At 38.4% G+C, this 17,826-nt stretch overlaps 1 protein-coding gene across 1 annotated transcript in view; it reads left to right on the top strand.

The window, feature by feature from the left end:
* The window catches only part of NALCN (sodium leak channel, non-selective), a 225,785-nt gene that overhangs the window by 82,631 nt on the left and 125,328 nt on the right, over positions 1-17,826 (top strand). The window lies entirely within an intron of this gene.

Genomic DNA, 17,826 nt, shown 5'->3' with positions numbered 1-17,826 from the left:
ACTTCAGAATAGAAAGCCAAATCTACTACAGCATTTTCTGGCAAATTTGGTTATGTTTGGTGTAACATGTAAGCTAAAATACATGTTCTTGTTGGCAGCATGTACATTGCTGAACCCTAAGCTGGCAAGCACCATCCCCTCCACCAGCTGTTCATTCTCAAATATCTCTTCTTTGCCAAACCACTGCCATGTATTTGATTATAGCATATGTCTTAACAGATAATTCGTATCCCCAAATTTAATTCTTGATTTTGACAGCAACAGGAGCATCATTTGTGGTGTTCTCAAGTAACAGTCTCAGGTATGTGGATGAAATTAAACTGAACTCACAGTGAAAACTTCAGATGAAAATTAAGACACCATCTGAGTTACCTGGTCTGCCTTTCTGGCATTGCATTTTTGCCCCTTTTAGGAATCATTGAACACTGTAAATTGTGTCCCAGTGGACATAAACCTCATATATTCAACTTTTTAAATTTTCCACTCAACCAGCAGTTTCCTTCTTGTTCTTCATCCTTTCGTGAAACAGGGGAAGCTCTGAAACAGTGCTTTAGCACCCTTTTTAAGACATTAAACTGCATGAACTGCATTAGGTGTCCATTAGTCCAATAGTCCATTAACTGTATGGAGTCCATGTCCTAATTTCCATTAGGAAGTTTATCCTTCATGGCATTACTGTCCCTGTCTACAAATAAGCTGTATTGACTTGGTGCTGTCATCATGGAGGCAGAAAACAGGATTGCTATTCTATGTTTTATGTGTCTTATGCACACTCTAACTTTTAGATATCAGAAATAAGAGTTGAGCTGTAAGACTTGCTTTGTATAGTTTGGAACTTCTATGCATTAGATAGTTCTGCATTCATTCATATAAGAATTCTGTGTGATGTAATACTTTTTGTGGGTTTTTACCTACTGGTCTACATATTAGGGTGTTCTAATGATTTTAAAATGTTCTGAGAAATGGATTTTTTGTTCTGCATCAGGTCATCATGTGAGAATTGCAGGAAGAAGATAGTCTTACCCTTCCTCATTGCTATACTTCCCCCTCACGACATGCCTGAGCTGGAACTGTATTTATGCACTTGTTCAGGGAATGGAGTTAAAGTTGGCAGGAGGAGAGGAGTGAATTTGTTATTGATCAGACTCCCTGCAGCTGCATAAATGTTTTTTCTGACACAAAAAAGGACCCAGAACATTAGTAGGAGCAGTCTAGGAATGTGAGAACTGCTTCCTTCAGCAGCAGTGAGCTATAAAGCATGACTACAATAAATTTCAATCCAGTTTTTTTTTTTTAAAGAGATATGGAGATTACTAAAAAAATCAGTTATATATAGTTTTTTTGTTTCTTGTTTTGTATTTGGCCAATATCAGAGAGGTGGCTGGTCTGCTTGCCTATACAGCCAGCTCCTAGGAACGCCTAAAATACTCAGCACTGGTGGTTTCCAACCACCTAGGTTCCTCTGTGCAGCTCTCAAATTTATAATTAGGTACACTTTATGTATATTTTTAGATACCTTCATGTCTCATACTTGTATACACACACATTTAATGGTTCATTCTAACTATTTGTAAGACAATGATGGGGTGCAGAGGTGTGGAATACAGAGGTTGTAGGTGGAGTGGAGATGCATTTCTCCATGGCCATGGATAGGTTCCAGCTACCTGTAGGAACCTGATGGGGTTCAGAGGTGGTGTGTGGTGGTTGTGGTATAGCAATAACAGCTGATAATATTGTGGAGAGACACTAAATGGATAAAGCAACATTTTAAACAGCTCAGAAAAGTTTTAAATAGAAGCAACAGGCCCTATCTACAGCCTGATTTTAAAGACTTGTGCTTCTGAGATTTGTGGGTTTGCAGGCTAAATTCTGGTAGAAAAATACTTGTCAAGTTAACTGGAAAAAGTATTTAACACATTTGAGATTAAAGACCTATCTAGTGCCAAACACCACAATCACGAGTTGCTAATGGCACTGGGGACATCTCTGCAATTCCTGCAGTTCATACTCATGTTTTCCCTGACATGAACCAGAGATTCTGCAGGGGCTATCCTGTGCTACCTGTTTAGTTAGACTCTGGAAAGTAAGATATAAACTAACTTTCGTTGCCTTGGTGCCCTGCAAAAGCATTAACATCCTCTTTCATGGACAGGACCAGAAGCAAAGGGCACAGCATTAAACAATGGGAGGCTCTCTCTGAACACCAAGAAGCAGTTTTTTACTCTGAGGGTGACTAAATGCTGGCAAAGTTGCCCAGGGAAGTGGTGGAGTTTCCATCTTAGGAAATTTTAGTAGCTGTTCTGGGAAACTGGCTCTCAGTGTCCCTGCTTGAGTGATTTTGGTAGCATGGAGACCTGAGCCTGGTTTGTATGATTCATGGGGAAGACATAGGGCTGTTGGAGGCAGTGTCAGAGGATTGGCTTTGGTGCATGGAATAAAACTGTTCCACAGTTCACCTCAGATGGGCAGAATAGATGTGGACTGTACCTAATATGTTCTTTCAACCTGTCTTCTTCCATTCTTGTGGTCTCCCCATCAGAGGATGCTGAGAGTTAGTGAAGTGCTGTGGTACAGTGAGGAATTTCAATTTGGAAACAAAACAGGAGAAGACAAACTCACAGTGTAAATATATCCCCAGTGGGATGACAAAGGACATTGCATAGGGAGCCTTCTACCTCTTAAGTACAGTACCTTATAGCCATGTATACAGGCTGAGGCTGACTACCATCACCTTTCCCTCCTCCACTGCACTAACTAGGATGAGTAACTGCTTGCTTTACACGTAAAAAATGTTGGTGAGATTGCTGATTAGAAAACAAGCATTTCTTGCTTAACAAAAGTAAGAACAAAGAATTTCTAAGAGAAATTGTAAATGAGAAGTGCAATGCCACGTTTGATCTTAACTTGTCTGTTTAAGGTGACCAGCTATGCCATGAACATTGTTCCGTTTCTCTTTGTTAGGAGTTCCTGCAAGTAGATACTTCCACGTGTTTGGATCTTAGAGACTGACCCTGATTTTATTTGGGAAAAAGACCCAAACAATTGCTGATTTAAAACCAAAGTCTGGCTGAAAAATCTTGATGCACTTGATTTTTGCCTGTCAAATTTGCTGTAGTATAAGCAAATTTGAGACTTCTTACCTTCGTCCAGGTAACATATGCAAAGAGTATCTGCAAAACAAAAGAGATAGCTATGAGAGTTGTAAGATGACACTTATTTTGGCAGGATATTAGCTTTGAAACCTAACTCTGGCAGAAATTACATATTATTATAAGTTTGGGAGTGAAAGAACTCAGCTAAACCCTGTGTACTTAAATTCCTCAATTGTTTCAGGGTATATATCCTGACAAGCTACAAAAAAAATTCAATATTGTCTCGGTAGGCAACTGTACAGAACATGGAAAAATGAAGATAAAGAAGCATAAAACTGAATTCAGCAGAGAATGGTGGGGTTTTTTGTTTAATAAAACCTTAAGCCTTTCTTAAACATGTTGATGTTGCAGAGTCTTAATGGCTACATTGGCTGCAGGATATGGCCCCAGAGTTCTGCCCTACATCTGATTCTGACAGTCAGTGTTTTAATTCTTTAAAGTCTGTGTTGCATCCCCAACAGACTCATCCTCTTTTCTCTTAAAAGGCATTAAAGCCAATTCAAAATTTAAGTCTACAGGACCACTAATATAAATTATGTAGCATTCCTGACTGAGAACCAAAGTCACAGACAAAACAGGTATCTTGCAAAATACTTTTTTTACAGGCTGCCTGTGAGGTCATGGAGACTTCATCTCTGATGGATTTCTAAACCCAAGGGACACATTCCTGTGTCACTGTTCTAGGTGACCCTGACTTGGCAGGGGGTTGGACTGCATGATCTCCTTCTAGCCCTAACTATTCTGTGATTCATTGATTTTATGAGAACATATTAGTACCTTTCTAGAGATGGCATCTGTGAATATTAGGTAATAATTTCATGAGAAAAATAACGCATAACTTTTTTTTTCTGGTGCTCATGTAAGTGCAAGACTGTGTCCAGACTCTTCCCCATGCAGCAGCCTATCTCTATCCCAAATGTTTCATGTTGATATTTTTTTTTGACAGGGAATCTGAAGTACTGAAGGGCAGGTTCTGATAGTCTCATTCTCTCTCCTCCCACCTTGGAGTAGTGCAAAACCCCACTCTCTGTTAGAATGAGCCTACTTCAGTTGAGATAGGAAAACACTGCTTGACCTCTGGTTGCTCTTTACTTCACATGTATCAAATGACAAGCCTCAAATCTATTTAGAATTTAAGAATCCTTCACAAATTTACATCTTTAAATGGTAGATTAATGTCTGTGAGGGCACACACAGCATGTTTGTCCATACTGCAAGATTAGGAAGGAAACAGTTAAGGGCAGAGCTGCTATTCAGGGGGAAGTAAGCAGGCCTGGGGAAACGACCAGCAGGGACATTAGCTTGAATTCACTAAGAACAGGCTGCACTTCAGGAGGAACGAGCTGTGGCAAAAGCTGAGGCTGGGCTCTGCTGAAAAGGCCCTGGAAGTCTCAGTGGGCAGCATGCTGAACAGGAACCAGCAGCCTTCCCTGGCAACAGAGGGGGTAGACAGGATCCTGGCTCATTGTGTGGAAGGAATTATCTCCTGTTGCTCAGCACTGGTAAGCCTGAATCCAGATACTGTGTCTGGTTTTGGGTCCCCAGTACAATATGAATACTGACAAACTAACTCCAGTTCAACAGAGGGGCTCCAGGTGTTTGAGAAGCTTACTCTTTTTCTGGTCTCTTTCAGTAAAAAATGGTGAATTACAGTATGCAAAAAAAAAAAAAGTATATGAGCAAAATATGTTTAGTACTCTAGTGTTATGAGATTATCTTTTTAATTCATAACATAAAAGGATAGTGGTTCTTATTGCTTATATTTACATTATATTTGTCCTGTCCCTTTCTTCCTTGAGCTGAATAAACTGCAATCATTTCAGCCATCTGAATTCATAACTTCTTTTATTAACATAAACTGATGTGGATGCCAGTTTATATTATCAGACAAGAGAGGGAACTGAGATGTCCCAGGAGTAACCTTACTGTCCCGTTGGATATCAGACAGCTACAGAAGCTGAACTGGGTAGCACCGCAGACCTTTTGGCCCTGTACAGTGAAAGCCAAAGCTGAGCTAAACTCAAGGCAAGAATAGAAGTGAAGACATCATGTCTGGTCACTCTGACCCTCTAACACTGACCACTTTAATGAAAGAAGAACAAAGACTTTACCAGCAAAAGAGATAATAAAGGACATTGTGAGCATAAGAACAATAATCAGAAGTTTGTGTTTTTAAAGGAGACCAGGACAAAGGGGTCAGAGTAGAAAGTTTTGTACAAACGTATTGACCTATAAATACTGGTAAAGTGTAATAAACTGGCTTTGCTTTGCTGGCATAAGCACAGTCAGTGTCAGTCAATCCCCACACTGTCCCTTCAGCTGCGGCTGCCACTATGGTTAAGGCCTCTGAAAAAACGAGGCAAGCAAACAGCAGAGGATGGTAACAGTTTTACCTTCCTCATCTGAAGTAGCATAAAACTAAAACTGAGCACAAACTTAAGAGCAGCTCATTTGTGAATCTCCAGCCAGTTTCTGAGAGTTAGCCAGATGTTGGAGTATCCACCCCTTTACACTATTCACCGCACTTTCACCATTTCTTTCCATACTCTATGTACAAGTAGAAAACAATGGAAGTGTCTTTGGTTTTTTTCATAATTCCCAGTATTTACTATCTCCCCATATACAATGAAGGATACCAAGATGGTATGGGGCTGGACTATATTGTGTGTGTTCTTCTGTTGCCTACACATTTAATTTCTCTGCAGAGCCTTCCATTCCTCCTCATTTTCTGTTTATACCTCACCAAAACTACCAGTTTGCTGTTACATTACACTTGGCATACTCTGCTTTTGAGTCTTCTCAGTAAAGCTAATGTGGTTGGTTTTCAGTACTGTTTCAGTGCTAAGGGCATCATTGAAGTGTCCAAACTTCTGTCAACTGATGCAGTTTCTAGGCTTTCTAAATGAGAATGGGGCATAAAATAAAGATGGGGGGTTTTTTAATTGCAGCCTCAGAAATTCAGGATTTGGAATCAGTTAATCTTCTGAATAAACTCATGTGCTCAAATAATAAACTTGTTCAAATCAAAATTTAATTTTAGCAAATTGATAGAGATTTTTTTTCCACTGCAAGAGAGGATCCCAGTTATTGGAAGAAATACATGTATATAATTTAATGAAAGCCACTGTAGGTAAGAAGGGAATAGGACAGAGTAGGCACACCTGCTGTTGATTCCTAAGTGACACTAAAGATCAAATTAGTACATAAATAAACTTCCAACTTTTCTTGTTCACCAATAATTACTTCCCATGAAAGAGAAGAAGATAAAACCCACTTGTGTATACTTTTCTGTTATTCCTCTGGTGAAAATCCCTAAGTACTGCTTTGTTCATGTCTCTCTCTCATATTCAAAATATCCATCATGAAACTGCTAAAACACTCAATTCCTTCTTTTTTGACCATGTCCTCCACCCTCTATGGTTTTTTTATGCCTTTGGATATTGGTTTTCATGTTGTAGTCTCCTTCAAGTTTCTCTAGACTTCTGTAATTTTACAAAATGAGATAATATGTAGCATGAAGGACTGACCTTTTCTGATGCAAAAAGGTATGCTTAAATTTCTGACTAATCATATGTTCAAAAGTGCTGTAATAATAACAATGTCACTTGCTTGCTCAGATCATAGCTTTGTGACCTATTTTTTTCCTAGGTGAAGCACATATGATTAAAAGTGAATATAGTATCTTTTATCTGTTGAAGATTTTACTGTCTTAGTAGGAGTGCACATAGAGTTTGTAAGTGACCACTTCCATTCATGCTGACACATCAGACACAGTGTCCTCAAGCTTTTTCTAAATTCATTCCATCTTCAGCTGTGCATTTCATTTTTTCCCAAAATATTAACATGAATGGGGAATTGCTGTCTGGCTCGTTGTTTCCCACAGGAGCCACAGTGGGAAACTGTTCAGAATTTTTCTGTTCATTACAAAAGTCTGTATTGAGAAAGCTGAAGATGTCATTATTTGGTGTTAGTAATACCAACCACAGTTTCAGGGAAGATATGATACGATCTTTCCAGGTTAGCTTTAAATGAGTATGTGTACTTTACCAGTCTTTGCAGACAGAAAGACAAAAAGAAAGTAGTGACAAAATCATTAGCAACCTCTAAAATTTATAGTAAAAGAAAAATAAGAGACACAATGTGCCTTTAAAGGGTAAATACATGCTCAAAAATTTTTTCTAGGCTTTTTTTCTAAAAACTAGTCCTCAGTTTTTCTTTATTTGTGAACTGAGAGCTTCCTACTGAGCTTGTAGGAGTAACTCATGGTAGGCAGGAAGTTCTAACGCACTACAATATGTTAAAGTAATATCAACAACAGCAAAATAATGTGGCAACATGGAGCCTCAGCATGAATTCGTGCTAAATGGTTCCTGTTGAAATGGAAAACACAAAGATTATTTTTCAGTAAGAAAAGAAAATCAATATTTTAAATCAATGCCAGTCATAGGGAACAGTGAGAACAAGTAACAAAAGACCACAAAGCACATTTGGGAACACTCAAAAGAAAAATACAATAAATATAAAACCATTATACCAAAATAAAAGCTTCCACAGCCTGCATTAGGTTGTGTCATAATCAGAAACCATACTAATTTTTCATGTTGCCACTTCCAGACACTTCTGTAAAATTTAGGAAAACTTAGGTGACTGAGTTAAAGTTCTTCAAAAGCACCATAATAGTGCCCTTTTTTCTTGGCCTCTTGTCACAGTTTACTGTTAGCTACTATGCTGCTGTATGCAAGCGTCCCTTGCAGATCCCATATCTGCCCATGCCTGTTCTGCTGTGCCCGTGTGCAGTGTGCCCTGAGGATAGCCAGGTGGGCTCTCAGGAGAGACAAGAGGGGTATCTTGGCAGGCTCAGTGTCACTCACCTACCCAACAGGTTGGACATGCCAAGGCACACTACTCACCAGGTGGGATTCTTGACCTCCTTTATAAAACCTCTTTGTGGACTAGCTGCCACAGAAGTAAAGACATGGTTAACCTCCCCATTTGTTTTACCTGACTGAGCAGTTTGGTGCAACTACCACACATTTGTGTGAGACAAAGACAGCTACAGAGGCTCTGCACAGAGTCTGTAGGGTATCTCTGTCTGAATTATTGTTTGCTCAGACATAGCTCCAGACCTGTGGTGCTCCAGGCACCATTGCAGTGTTCTGCCTCAGCTAGCAATGCCTGACAGGGTGAAACCCTGTCCTGGTCTGTGGGAGTAAGCATCATTATACAACACCAGAGACTAGTAAAACCCAGCAGATCTTGCTGGTCCATGGGAAGTGATTGTAGCTGAAAGTTGTTGGACTTGATGATCCTTATGGGTCCCTTCCAACCCAGTATATTCTATGATTCTAAGTGTCTTCCAAAGCATGTATTAGGGACAGTTTTCTGTAAACACACCACACAAAAGTCAAGTTATTCTTTTCTACATCACTTCCTGCTTTAGAGATCTGGATGTATCTATTTCCCAACTCAACACCTATTTGTCCTATTTTATTGAAGTGCCTCTAAAGCAGTTAGTTTGTATGTTTAAATACCACAGTAGCCAAATCTCACAGAGATATATTTTTCCACAATAAGGAATGTTAACAGCAAGTAGTTTTAAGTAGTTTTCTCAAGCTCTGCAGGAAATTTGTGCTGAGACAATAAATTGAACCCAGATCTCCAAAGTCCCTCTCCATTCCCTTAGCCATTAGAATATTTCCTCTCCCAATGCACAATATAGTATTTTGAGGAACTAAATTCTAAATAACTCAATACATTAAACAAGTAGAGTTTCACCAAAGGACAGGCCCAGACTCATGAAACTGTTGAAACAGAACTTTTAATAATATTCCCTTTCATTTTTGGAGCAGTAATGTTTGCAAAGCCCAGAGAGGAATTATTAAAACCAAACTTACTGCAAATTTTAATTAAAATTATACAGGAGAGTAGAGAGTCTTGACTATCTTTTTCTAAGAACTCCATCCTTCACAGGATATTGAGTGACAATTTACTCAGCTAAGAAAGGTCAGAAGAATGCATATTAATTGAATGTGTCCTAAAGGCAGGATATATATTTCCCAATCTGATTAACTCTTTCATAGATTCAAATTTATGCACCATGTTCCTGGGCAAAGAAACTCACCCAAGCCCTTTGAAATTAGCTTACATATCTCTCACTAGAGTCTTAATAAGTAAAGAATGCCTTCAATATATTGCAAAACCTTTAAATGCATGATTTTTTTAGGAAGTCTACATTAATTTTAGTTTGGTTTGATAGAATTGAAACAATAATGCATGGTGAGATTAGTAAGATATTTGAGTTTATCCAGATTTTAGGATTTTGCTTTCTTTTCACTGTATTTTGGTCAACAATTCATATTTAATAAGATAAAAGCCCATTTGGGGTGCTATCCCCCCCAAAAAAAAATAACTTTAACACATTGCTTTCCTTTTGATTCCTTTTTTTGGATGGATATCCAGGAATGTCATAGATTACTGGAAACTCTGCAGTGGTCATAAAACTAGCAGATAAACTGTGCATTTGCCATGTCTTAAAAATTGCCCAGTCTCAGAAATAGGCATATATAGCTCATCCTTCCCTGAACTTCTGGATACCCAATTATGCCCTCATTCCCTGTCTTGCACTCCAGCAGTAAGTCATTTAGGGACTTTCTTAAGTGGATGTTAAATTAAGGCCATTATATTTAGTATCTGTTGATGGATTTATCACCTATCTACTTGTCTAGCCTTTTTTTTTAAACCCATTTATCATTTTTGCCTCCAGAACTTGTTTCTAGGAAGAAGTTACATAAAGTAACAATGCAGTATCTTAATTGATTCCAATTGCAGATTAATGAAATTATTTTCCTGATATTTTGCAGAAATATCACAAAACAGTGCAAAGAATATTGGTTGCAATTATGAGATGGATGATCAGTTTCAGTAAAACAAAGAATTGAAACAATAAAACATGATAGTCAGGAACACAGGCTGTTGTAACATGCAATCACTAATAAGAGGAGGGCAGACAGGAGTGTCTGAGGACTCTAAACACCAGCCATGGGACATGGTTGTTTTTTGTTTGTGCCTGTGTGTAAATATAGAAATCTCAAAGCTGAGGAAACATCAGAAAGGGCAATAGACTTTGAATATCAGTAAGGAGTTTTATAAAAAGACATTTACATATTTGGTGACAAGGCAGTCATTTTTAAGACAACTTTTAAATCTTCCTGTAGGGAACGTTCTGACATTAACAAATATGAATTAACTTATTAGTTATTAGATCCCTACTGTAATTTTTTCTATGCTTTTATTTGTCTGCTATTGCATACATGCATCAAAAACAAAAGTAATTTCTTAAAAAAGGGGATACAGAATTGCATGCATATTGCCAGTTTGCAAGGTTCAGCCCCCCTCCCAAACTCCCTCCTTCCTCTCATTCTTGCCTGCCTGTCTTTTTCTTTGTAACTATTATAACAAACCACATACATTAACAATGAGTTAAACACAGTTCATAGTTTATTCTCCATGGCTTTCCATTGACTTGCTGAACTGCCTGTTCTTGTTCATTGCAACCAAAGTAAATTACTAGCCACAGCTTGTAGCAACATACCTCCTGAAAGTAAACAAAAAAGAAAGAAAACATGTTAGTGTTCTCACTGATTTGCATTTGAAAAAAATAAAGCATTACTTACTCAGTTTGAACATGGAATTTTCCTGCAGACTTAAAATATTGAAATCACATCAGAAAGACAAAATGGACAGGTGTTTAACTATGATTAAGCTTATAAAAGGGTAGTAGTTTGTGGTTCTCCTTGGCAGTAGTTCTTATCAGAGGAGAGCCTGCTGCAGCAGAAAACTTGGTCACATCAGGCCCTTGGGATCTTCTAGGGAGATTTAGAATTAAGTATTTTGAATTTATTTCAGGCAATAGTTTTTCAAAAACCTTTGTATGTCAGTGTTATGTCATATAATAATTGAATTGTTAGGGTTGGAAAAGACCTCTAAGATCATAGAGGTCCAACCATTAACCCAACTCTGCCATGTTCATCTCTAAACCATTTCCCTCATTCCCTCAGGTTTTTTGAACACTTACATCACTCCCTTGGGCAGCCTGTTCCAATGCCCAAGAACCCTTTCTGTGAAGAAATTTTTCTTAATATCCGATCTAAACCTCCCCTGGTGAAAGTTGAAACCATTTCTTCTCAAAGCTTGTCACTTTGGAGAAGAGACTGGTCCCCACCTCACTACAACCTTGTTTCAGGTAGACTAAACAACCCTAGCTCCCTCAGCCATTCCTCATAAGACCATTCCCAGGGCAGTTCTGTTGCCCTTCTCTGGACCTCTCTCCTTCTTCCATACCTCAGTGTCTTTTTTTTAGTGAGGGCCCAAAACTGAGCACAGGACATGAGGTGTAGCCTCGGTAGTGTTGAGTACAGAAGGATAATCACTGTCCTGGTCCTGCTGGCCACACTATTGCTGATACAGGCCAGGATGCCATTGGCCTTCTTGGCCATCTGGGCTCGCTGCTGGTTCATGTTCAACAGCTCTGGACCAGCACCCTGGGTCCTTTTCTGCTGTGCAGTTTTCCAGCCACTTGCCCCAGCCTGTAGTGCTACTTGGGGCTGTTGTGACCCAGGTGCAGGACCCAGCACTTGGCCTTGTTGAACCTCATGCCATTGCCCTTGGACCATTGATCCATCCTGTTCAGATCCTGCTGCAGACCCTTCCTGACCTCCAGCAGATCTACACTTCACTACTTTGTGTGCTCTGTGAGGTGACAGTGAGTTTGCTCAATCCCTTCATCTAGTCAATTGATAAAGATATTAACACAGGACTGGCCCCAGCACTGAGCCCTCGGGAACCCCACTGGTGACCAGCTGCTAACTGGATGTAACTCCATTCACCACCACTTTCTGGGATTGGCCATCCAGCCGCAGTGATTGGCTGACACAGTTAAGTCAAGGTCTCTGAACTTCTTGGGTTTTGACAAGTTTAAAGTAGAACGTTTTGTGTAGCCCCTGATTTTTAAATGGCCCCGCAGAAAACCTGTTCCAGAAGACATAAATTTTACATAAGGAATTTTTATAAATCTTGACCTTCTTTTGTACAGGTCTGTACAGACATGTTGTATCTGGCTGAGATGGAGGTAGTTTTCCCCACAGAAGCTCTCATAATGCAGTGCTTTGTTAGATAGGTGTTTTGGCTGCTGCTGAGTAGTTCTTGCACAGCACAAAGGCTCTCTCCAACATTCTCCCTCTCACCAGTAGGCTGTGGCTGGGCAAAATCTGGAGAGGGTACACAGCCAGGACGCCTGAGCCCAGAGAACCAAAGGGATGTTCCATACCATAGGATGTCTGCTCAGTTATAAAAGAATGCCTTTAAGAGAAAGAAGAGGACACACATATTTATTATTACAAAATGTGTCTTCTAGAGAAACTGCTAGGCATGCTGAAGTCTTGCTTCCCAGGAAGTGTCTGGACTTTACCTTCTGATAAGAACTAGAGAATAAATCTTTTGTTTTCCTTTTCTTCACATGCAGCCTTTGCTTGTACTGTATTAAGGTGCCTTTATCTTGACTGATGAGCTTTTTCTCCCCCCACTCTTTCCAGCTGAGGAGGGAACTGATAGAGTGGGTCAGTATGAACCTGGTATCCAGGCAGGGTCAATCCACCACCAGAGTTCACCCATTAGGCAGTGACATTCAGTTCTTACAACATCATGGTCAAATTAATAAGGCAAAAATCTTCTACAATAAAAATATGCAAATTGGTTTTTGCTTCAGTTAAGTGTTTTCCTTGGGTTTTTTTTTTTTTTTTTTTTTTTTACTTCAGTCTTTTTGCTTTGACCTAAACAGGCAGAGTATACCATTTTTCTAGCATTCTTTTTAGCAATGGACTTCAGTACAGATTGTACTCATAATTGGTATTTAGAAATTTTGGGGCACATGAGCATCAGTGGATAATAGGAACTATTCAGTAATGCCACTAAAATTGAAGTTCAGCTGAATTTCCTTTAGAAAATTTTACTTACTTCTGGGGTTAAATATGTCCAGTGTTTCAAATCCTATCAAGTTGAAAACAGGTATTTAAATTGTCATGTGGTTTTTCTGTGCTTAGCACAATTAGAGCAATCAAAGTGTTAGGAGCAGCAGCAGGAGCAGCATGACTTCTTTTGGAGCTGTAACTTGGACAGCAAATTTGAGCAAAGTGGAAGACTGCAGAGTCTTAGAACAAAACTAGCAGGGTTTTGGTTTGTATGCTTCATGTAGGTTGTTTTACCCCACAGTATTTTCCATATTTCTAATATTTCACAAAGAAAGGTCTCTTCTCACTAGGACTGCAAAGAATATCCTGTACTGCAACTCTGTAGGTTATTATTTTGTTCTTTTTAGAATAATTTTTAGATTTTTGAAACCTTTAAAGCAAACCACTTTGTAATATCTTTTTGTTACTCTTGGGGTCTCTTAGGTGACTCTTGAGAATCAGTGTGCTCCGGACTCACGTGTCCTTAAGCCCCAGGCAGATGCCAGTGGTAGGGCCATAGTGACACAGAGCCAATGGAAAGCAATGAGCACTTCCAGAGGGCAGTGGAGGGTCTGAATGCAGTGGTGCCCATCACTCTACAGACTGCGTTGTACTTCAGGTGTTTACCTTCCTATTTTAGGTGTGCCAGTGTTTTTCATGTGAATCACTAAAGTCAATCTCTACCACCTTTGTCTTCAGTAGGCCTTAATAATATATTTCTCATGAGAAGATTTAGAGAAAAAGTAAGTCCTGCTTCAGCAAACATGTATACTTGATTTTCACAAGTATTTTGCATTTATTAAATCCTACTGAAATCATTAGAAGGTACCTAGATTTTTCTGAATCATATTTTCTTATGAGTGATGTGATTCACATAAATGCAGCTGTTTTACAGAGAGTATTTGCACAATCATGCCAAAGTCTACATCCTTTATCCTTTGTGAATTTTTAAAGTAATGCCTGAAAAGCCACATCTTTACCCTTGTAAAATGCCCTATGCATTTTAACAAGCTGAAGGCTACAGTGCAATACAGTAGATTCCGATCTTCAAGCTGATTGAGATAAGAGAAAGGTGGTACTGCTGTTCAAGTGCAGTCTCAGACCTTGGGGTATGTATTTTCCATTTTTATAGGCCTAGAGCCATGACATATTTAAATTGCAGTGTTTCAGGAACTTCCATAATTAATTTCCGTATCAGTCATTTTCATTGAATCTTCACCTCATCTTTTGCATAGTAGCCTGAAACTACTATGTGCCGTATATTATCTTGCCATTAATGCCACCTGGTGCATATATGGTATGTGGTGACATTTCATTAATTGCCCATTACCAAGAGTGTTTATAAATAATTTCATTTTCTCTGTCACAAACTTTTCAGAAGATTTGGCTGAGGAAAGCAGATATATACACTAGTGGGCTTGATTTCAGGTGTTTTACTACAGACACTGCTAATATAGTGGAGTTGGCAATACATGTGCTGTGCTTCTTTATTTCTGGCCTTCAATTCCCTGATCCTAAATAACTGAGAGGAGGAACTGAAACACCAATTAGTGAAAGCAGACTGTACATCCAATCCCCTCCTTCATCCTCTCTTTAGCTACATAAACCTTTGCTATCCAGTCTGTTATTCTTTTGGCTTAGAACTATCATTCTGAATATCTCAGTTTTCTTCAGTATCCTTTAAGCCATTTCTCTTTTACTGAGAAACTCCCTGCCACTGACTATTCATGGCTGTTTGCAAGAGAAATCTTACTATTTTTACACTCAGTAGGTCCATTTCATCTTCTGCCCAAAATGCTTCATAGCACAGAAGTCACTACCAATAGATCTGTTCACAGACCCTTAAATTCTTATTTCTTGCTTCTTTAGCCAGGGTTCAGCAACCTTTGGTGTACACTGTCTGTCCTTAGCCAGGGCTGATAACCTCCACTATTTAGAACTACTCTCCATCCCTTTAGTTGCTGCCACTTAATCAGAACTTATAAACATGCCCCTCCACTCACGTGCGTACACATTTATACAACTTTATGCATATCAGTCACTGAAATAGGACAGAAACAATGCAAACAGCTGGAAGAGCTCCCTGAGCAAGTTTGTTATGGGTGAACAATCTCATGTTCTGTCTCTGGAAGATAATCTGAACCATTTCTTCTGGTGGAGGTCTTGCTTTTCTGCTGAAGTCATGCCTGTTGTATGCTTTATGGAACCACAATGGCTCCTGTGCTGCTACCAGTCCAGAAGGATTTCCATGGGAAGAGGTAGCAAGGTTTTGGTTTTTTTTCAAGGATACTACTGAACTTGCTTCACATGAAGATTGCAAAGGATGTGGATGCACAGGATGTGGATGAAGTCAGGCAAGGTATTGCTGGATTATAGCATTGGCATCTTCAAGTTTATGTCAGGAGACTTAGAGGTGGCAGTGAGGAGCACCCTTCAAGAAGTGATAGGAGTAAATTCCTAGAGGATAGAGAAACCTGAGTGGAGTTTATTATAGCTGAGACTGCCATTGAGGAAACTAAAACCAAACCTGCAGGAAAGATCTGCCTGCAATAATACCTTGGCAAATGTATGTATGTTCTGTATGTGTATGATACAGAAATACCAACTTTGGCTTGTCATTCTTCCAGCTGAGTATTCTGAGGCAGGTTGTTATTCACTGAACTGCAAAAGAGGATGATTCACTGCTCTTTTACTAGGTTTTTGAGAGGAAATTGATGGGGGATTCTCAGGGTACAGTAGAGCTGAGTCAAATACTAATGCTTGATCTTCTTCTACCTGTTCCTCAGAGAGGAGGTGAGGAGGGAAGAAAATGAGATGAGACTAGCACAGGTTTTTTTCCACTCTTTCTCCAGATTTTTTTTCCCTTTCTGTTTAAGGGAAGTGCAGAAGATAAGAAATAGAACCCTTGCATCATCAAACTCAGCGAGAGTTTTGCAACTGCTCTGCAGAAAAATTTAATATCTAATGTTTTAAATGTAGAACATTGGGTTTTTAGTCATTAAAAATTGCAGATTGAAACAAAGCTACATATCAAACAGTCTTGAAACAAAAACAAAAATAAAAAAACTAGACAAAACAAAAAACCCCCATGATGTGAAAGAGTCATGCACTTGCTATGTATGCCTCCTTAAAAACATGAAGATTTAGGCATGTATTGGAGAAACTAGCTATTTATTTGTTCCAGCTAAAAAATAATGAAAAAAGGGAGTTCCTTAAATTTACTTTTCTGCCTATTTCTAACATTGAACACATATCTAGAATACAGCCTAGTTCTCAGAATTAATGATGTACTATGCTTCAGCAATTCCAAGATTTGCTTTTTGATTATTTTCTTACTTAAGTGGAACTTACATGTCTAAATCCACTTGACTGCTTTGAAACTCTTGACCTCTAAGAAAACTCTTCAGCATGTGAGTGTGCTGTGTTTTCATAAACCAGTAAGGAGTTTATATTGGGACAGGTAACTGTCTGTGTGACCTATGTTGTATGCCACAAAATTATTTATTTTTGTGAATTGTGATTTTGCAAATGTATTCAACAAAAAACATTATGAACTTGCATCATCATTGAAATGACAGATGGTAAACTGGTGTATTTACTTCTCAGATCACTTGGAAAACTGCATGTAGTAATGCTGGCACTGAAGTTCCTTTTTGACATAAAGCTCCCCCCTCCACATTGTAAATTAATTTATAATTTAACCTGTGTACACTCTTTCAATTCAGCATTAATCGTTACATATACAACCAGTAAGGTTAATCCTGCTGGTTGTTTAAAAGAATAGTAAGATACAGTGTGTAAAGGGTGAACAATGAAATAAAACTGCAGCTTAGAAGGGGATGTATGGCAGTGATAGATACCATTTTAATTTTAATGATTTTATTCTTTGCACTGGTGGGATAGCAATATTAACTAGAAATTAATTTTAAAAATACTTAAAAGCCTTAGGGGTGAGAATGAGGGCAAGAATAGATAGCTATGCATGGGTATGGCTGTACAGACATGAACCTAGAAGGAATGGAATTTATTTGACAGTCTTATGAGTCTGGCAATTAAATGTACTGATAGGAGTTGATAACCTTAGGCACTTCATAATCAAAAGAAAAAGGCATCAACAAGCGGTGATTTGTGTAATTTTAAGACAGTCATTGAGGATAACTCAAAACCTTGGTCTTTTAAATGTTAAGATTCCAGCTGAATTCAGAGGAAATACTGAATAACATATCGTGGTAATGCATTTTCACTAAGCCTTACTCTTCCTGTAGGTCTAAACTGCCATCATGGTCATAATGAGAAGCATTCAGTTTTGGATGCATTTCAGTTCAATAATTAAATAGATGGTTTTCAAAGAGTACAAATTTCTTCATACTTGACATAGTCAAAAATTATATCAATCTATCACTTTAAAAAAATCTGGAATTTCTTTATTTTCCCATTTTTCTAGAATGACTGTAAATGAAAGTGTTACTCCATGATATATATTAATGTGACAATTTTTAAAATTGCTATAGAACTTCTTTAAAAAAAATAAAATAAGCTGAATGATTTTCAAATAAGAAAACATTTAAATTTGCAGAACTTGCACCAATATTGTCAGATGTGTTATTATTTTATCCTTTAATTACAGTATACTTCTACTTTTCTAAAGTATTATGAGATACCTTAGAATT

Source organism: Haemorhous mexicanus, chromosome 2 (genome assembly GCF_027477595.1).
Source record: "Haemorhous mexicanus isolate bHaeMex1 chromosome 2, bHaeMex1.pri, whole genome shotgun sequence".
NCBI classification, from domain to species: Eukaryota; Metazoa; Chordata; class Aves; order Passeriformes; family Fringillidae; genus Haemorhous; species Haemorhous mexicanus.
Note: the sequence above shows the minus strand (reverse complement) of the source record. Positions and strands in the feature narration are given on the sequence as shown.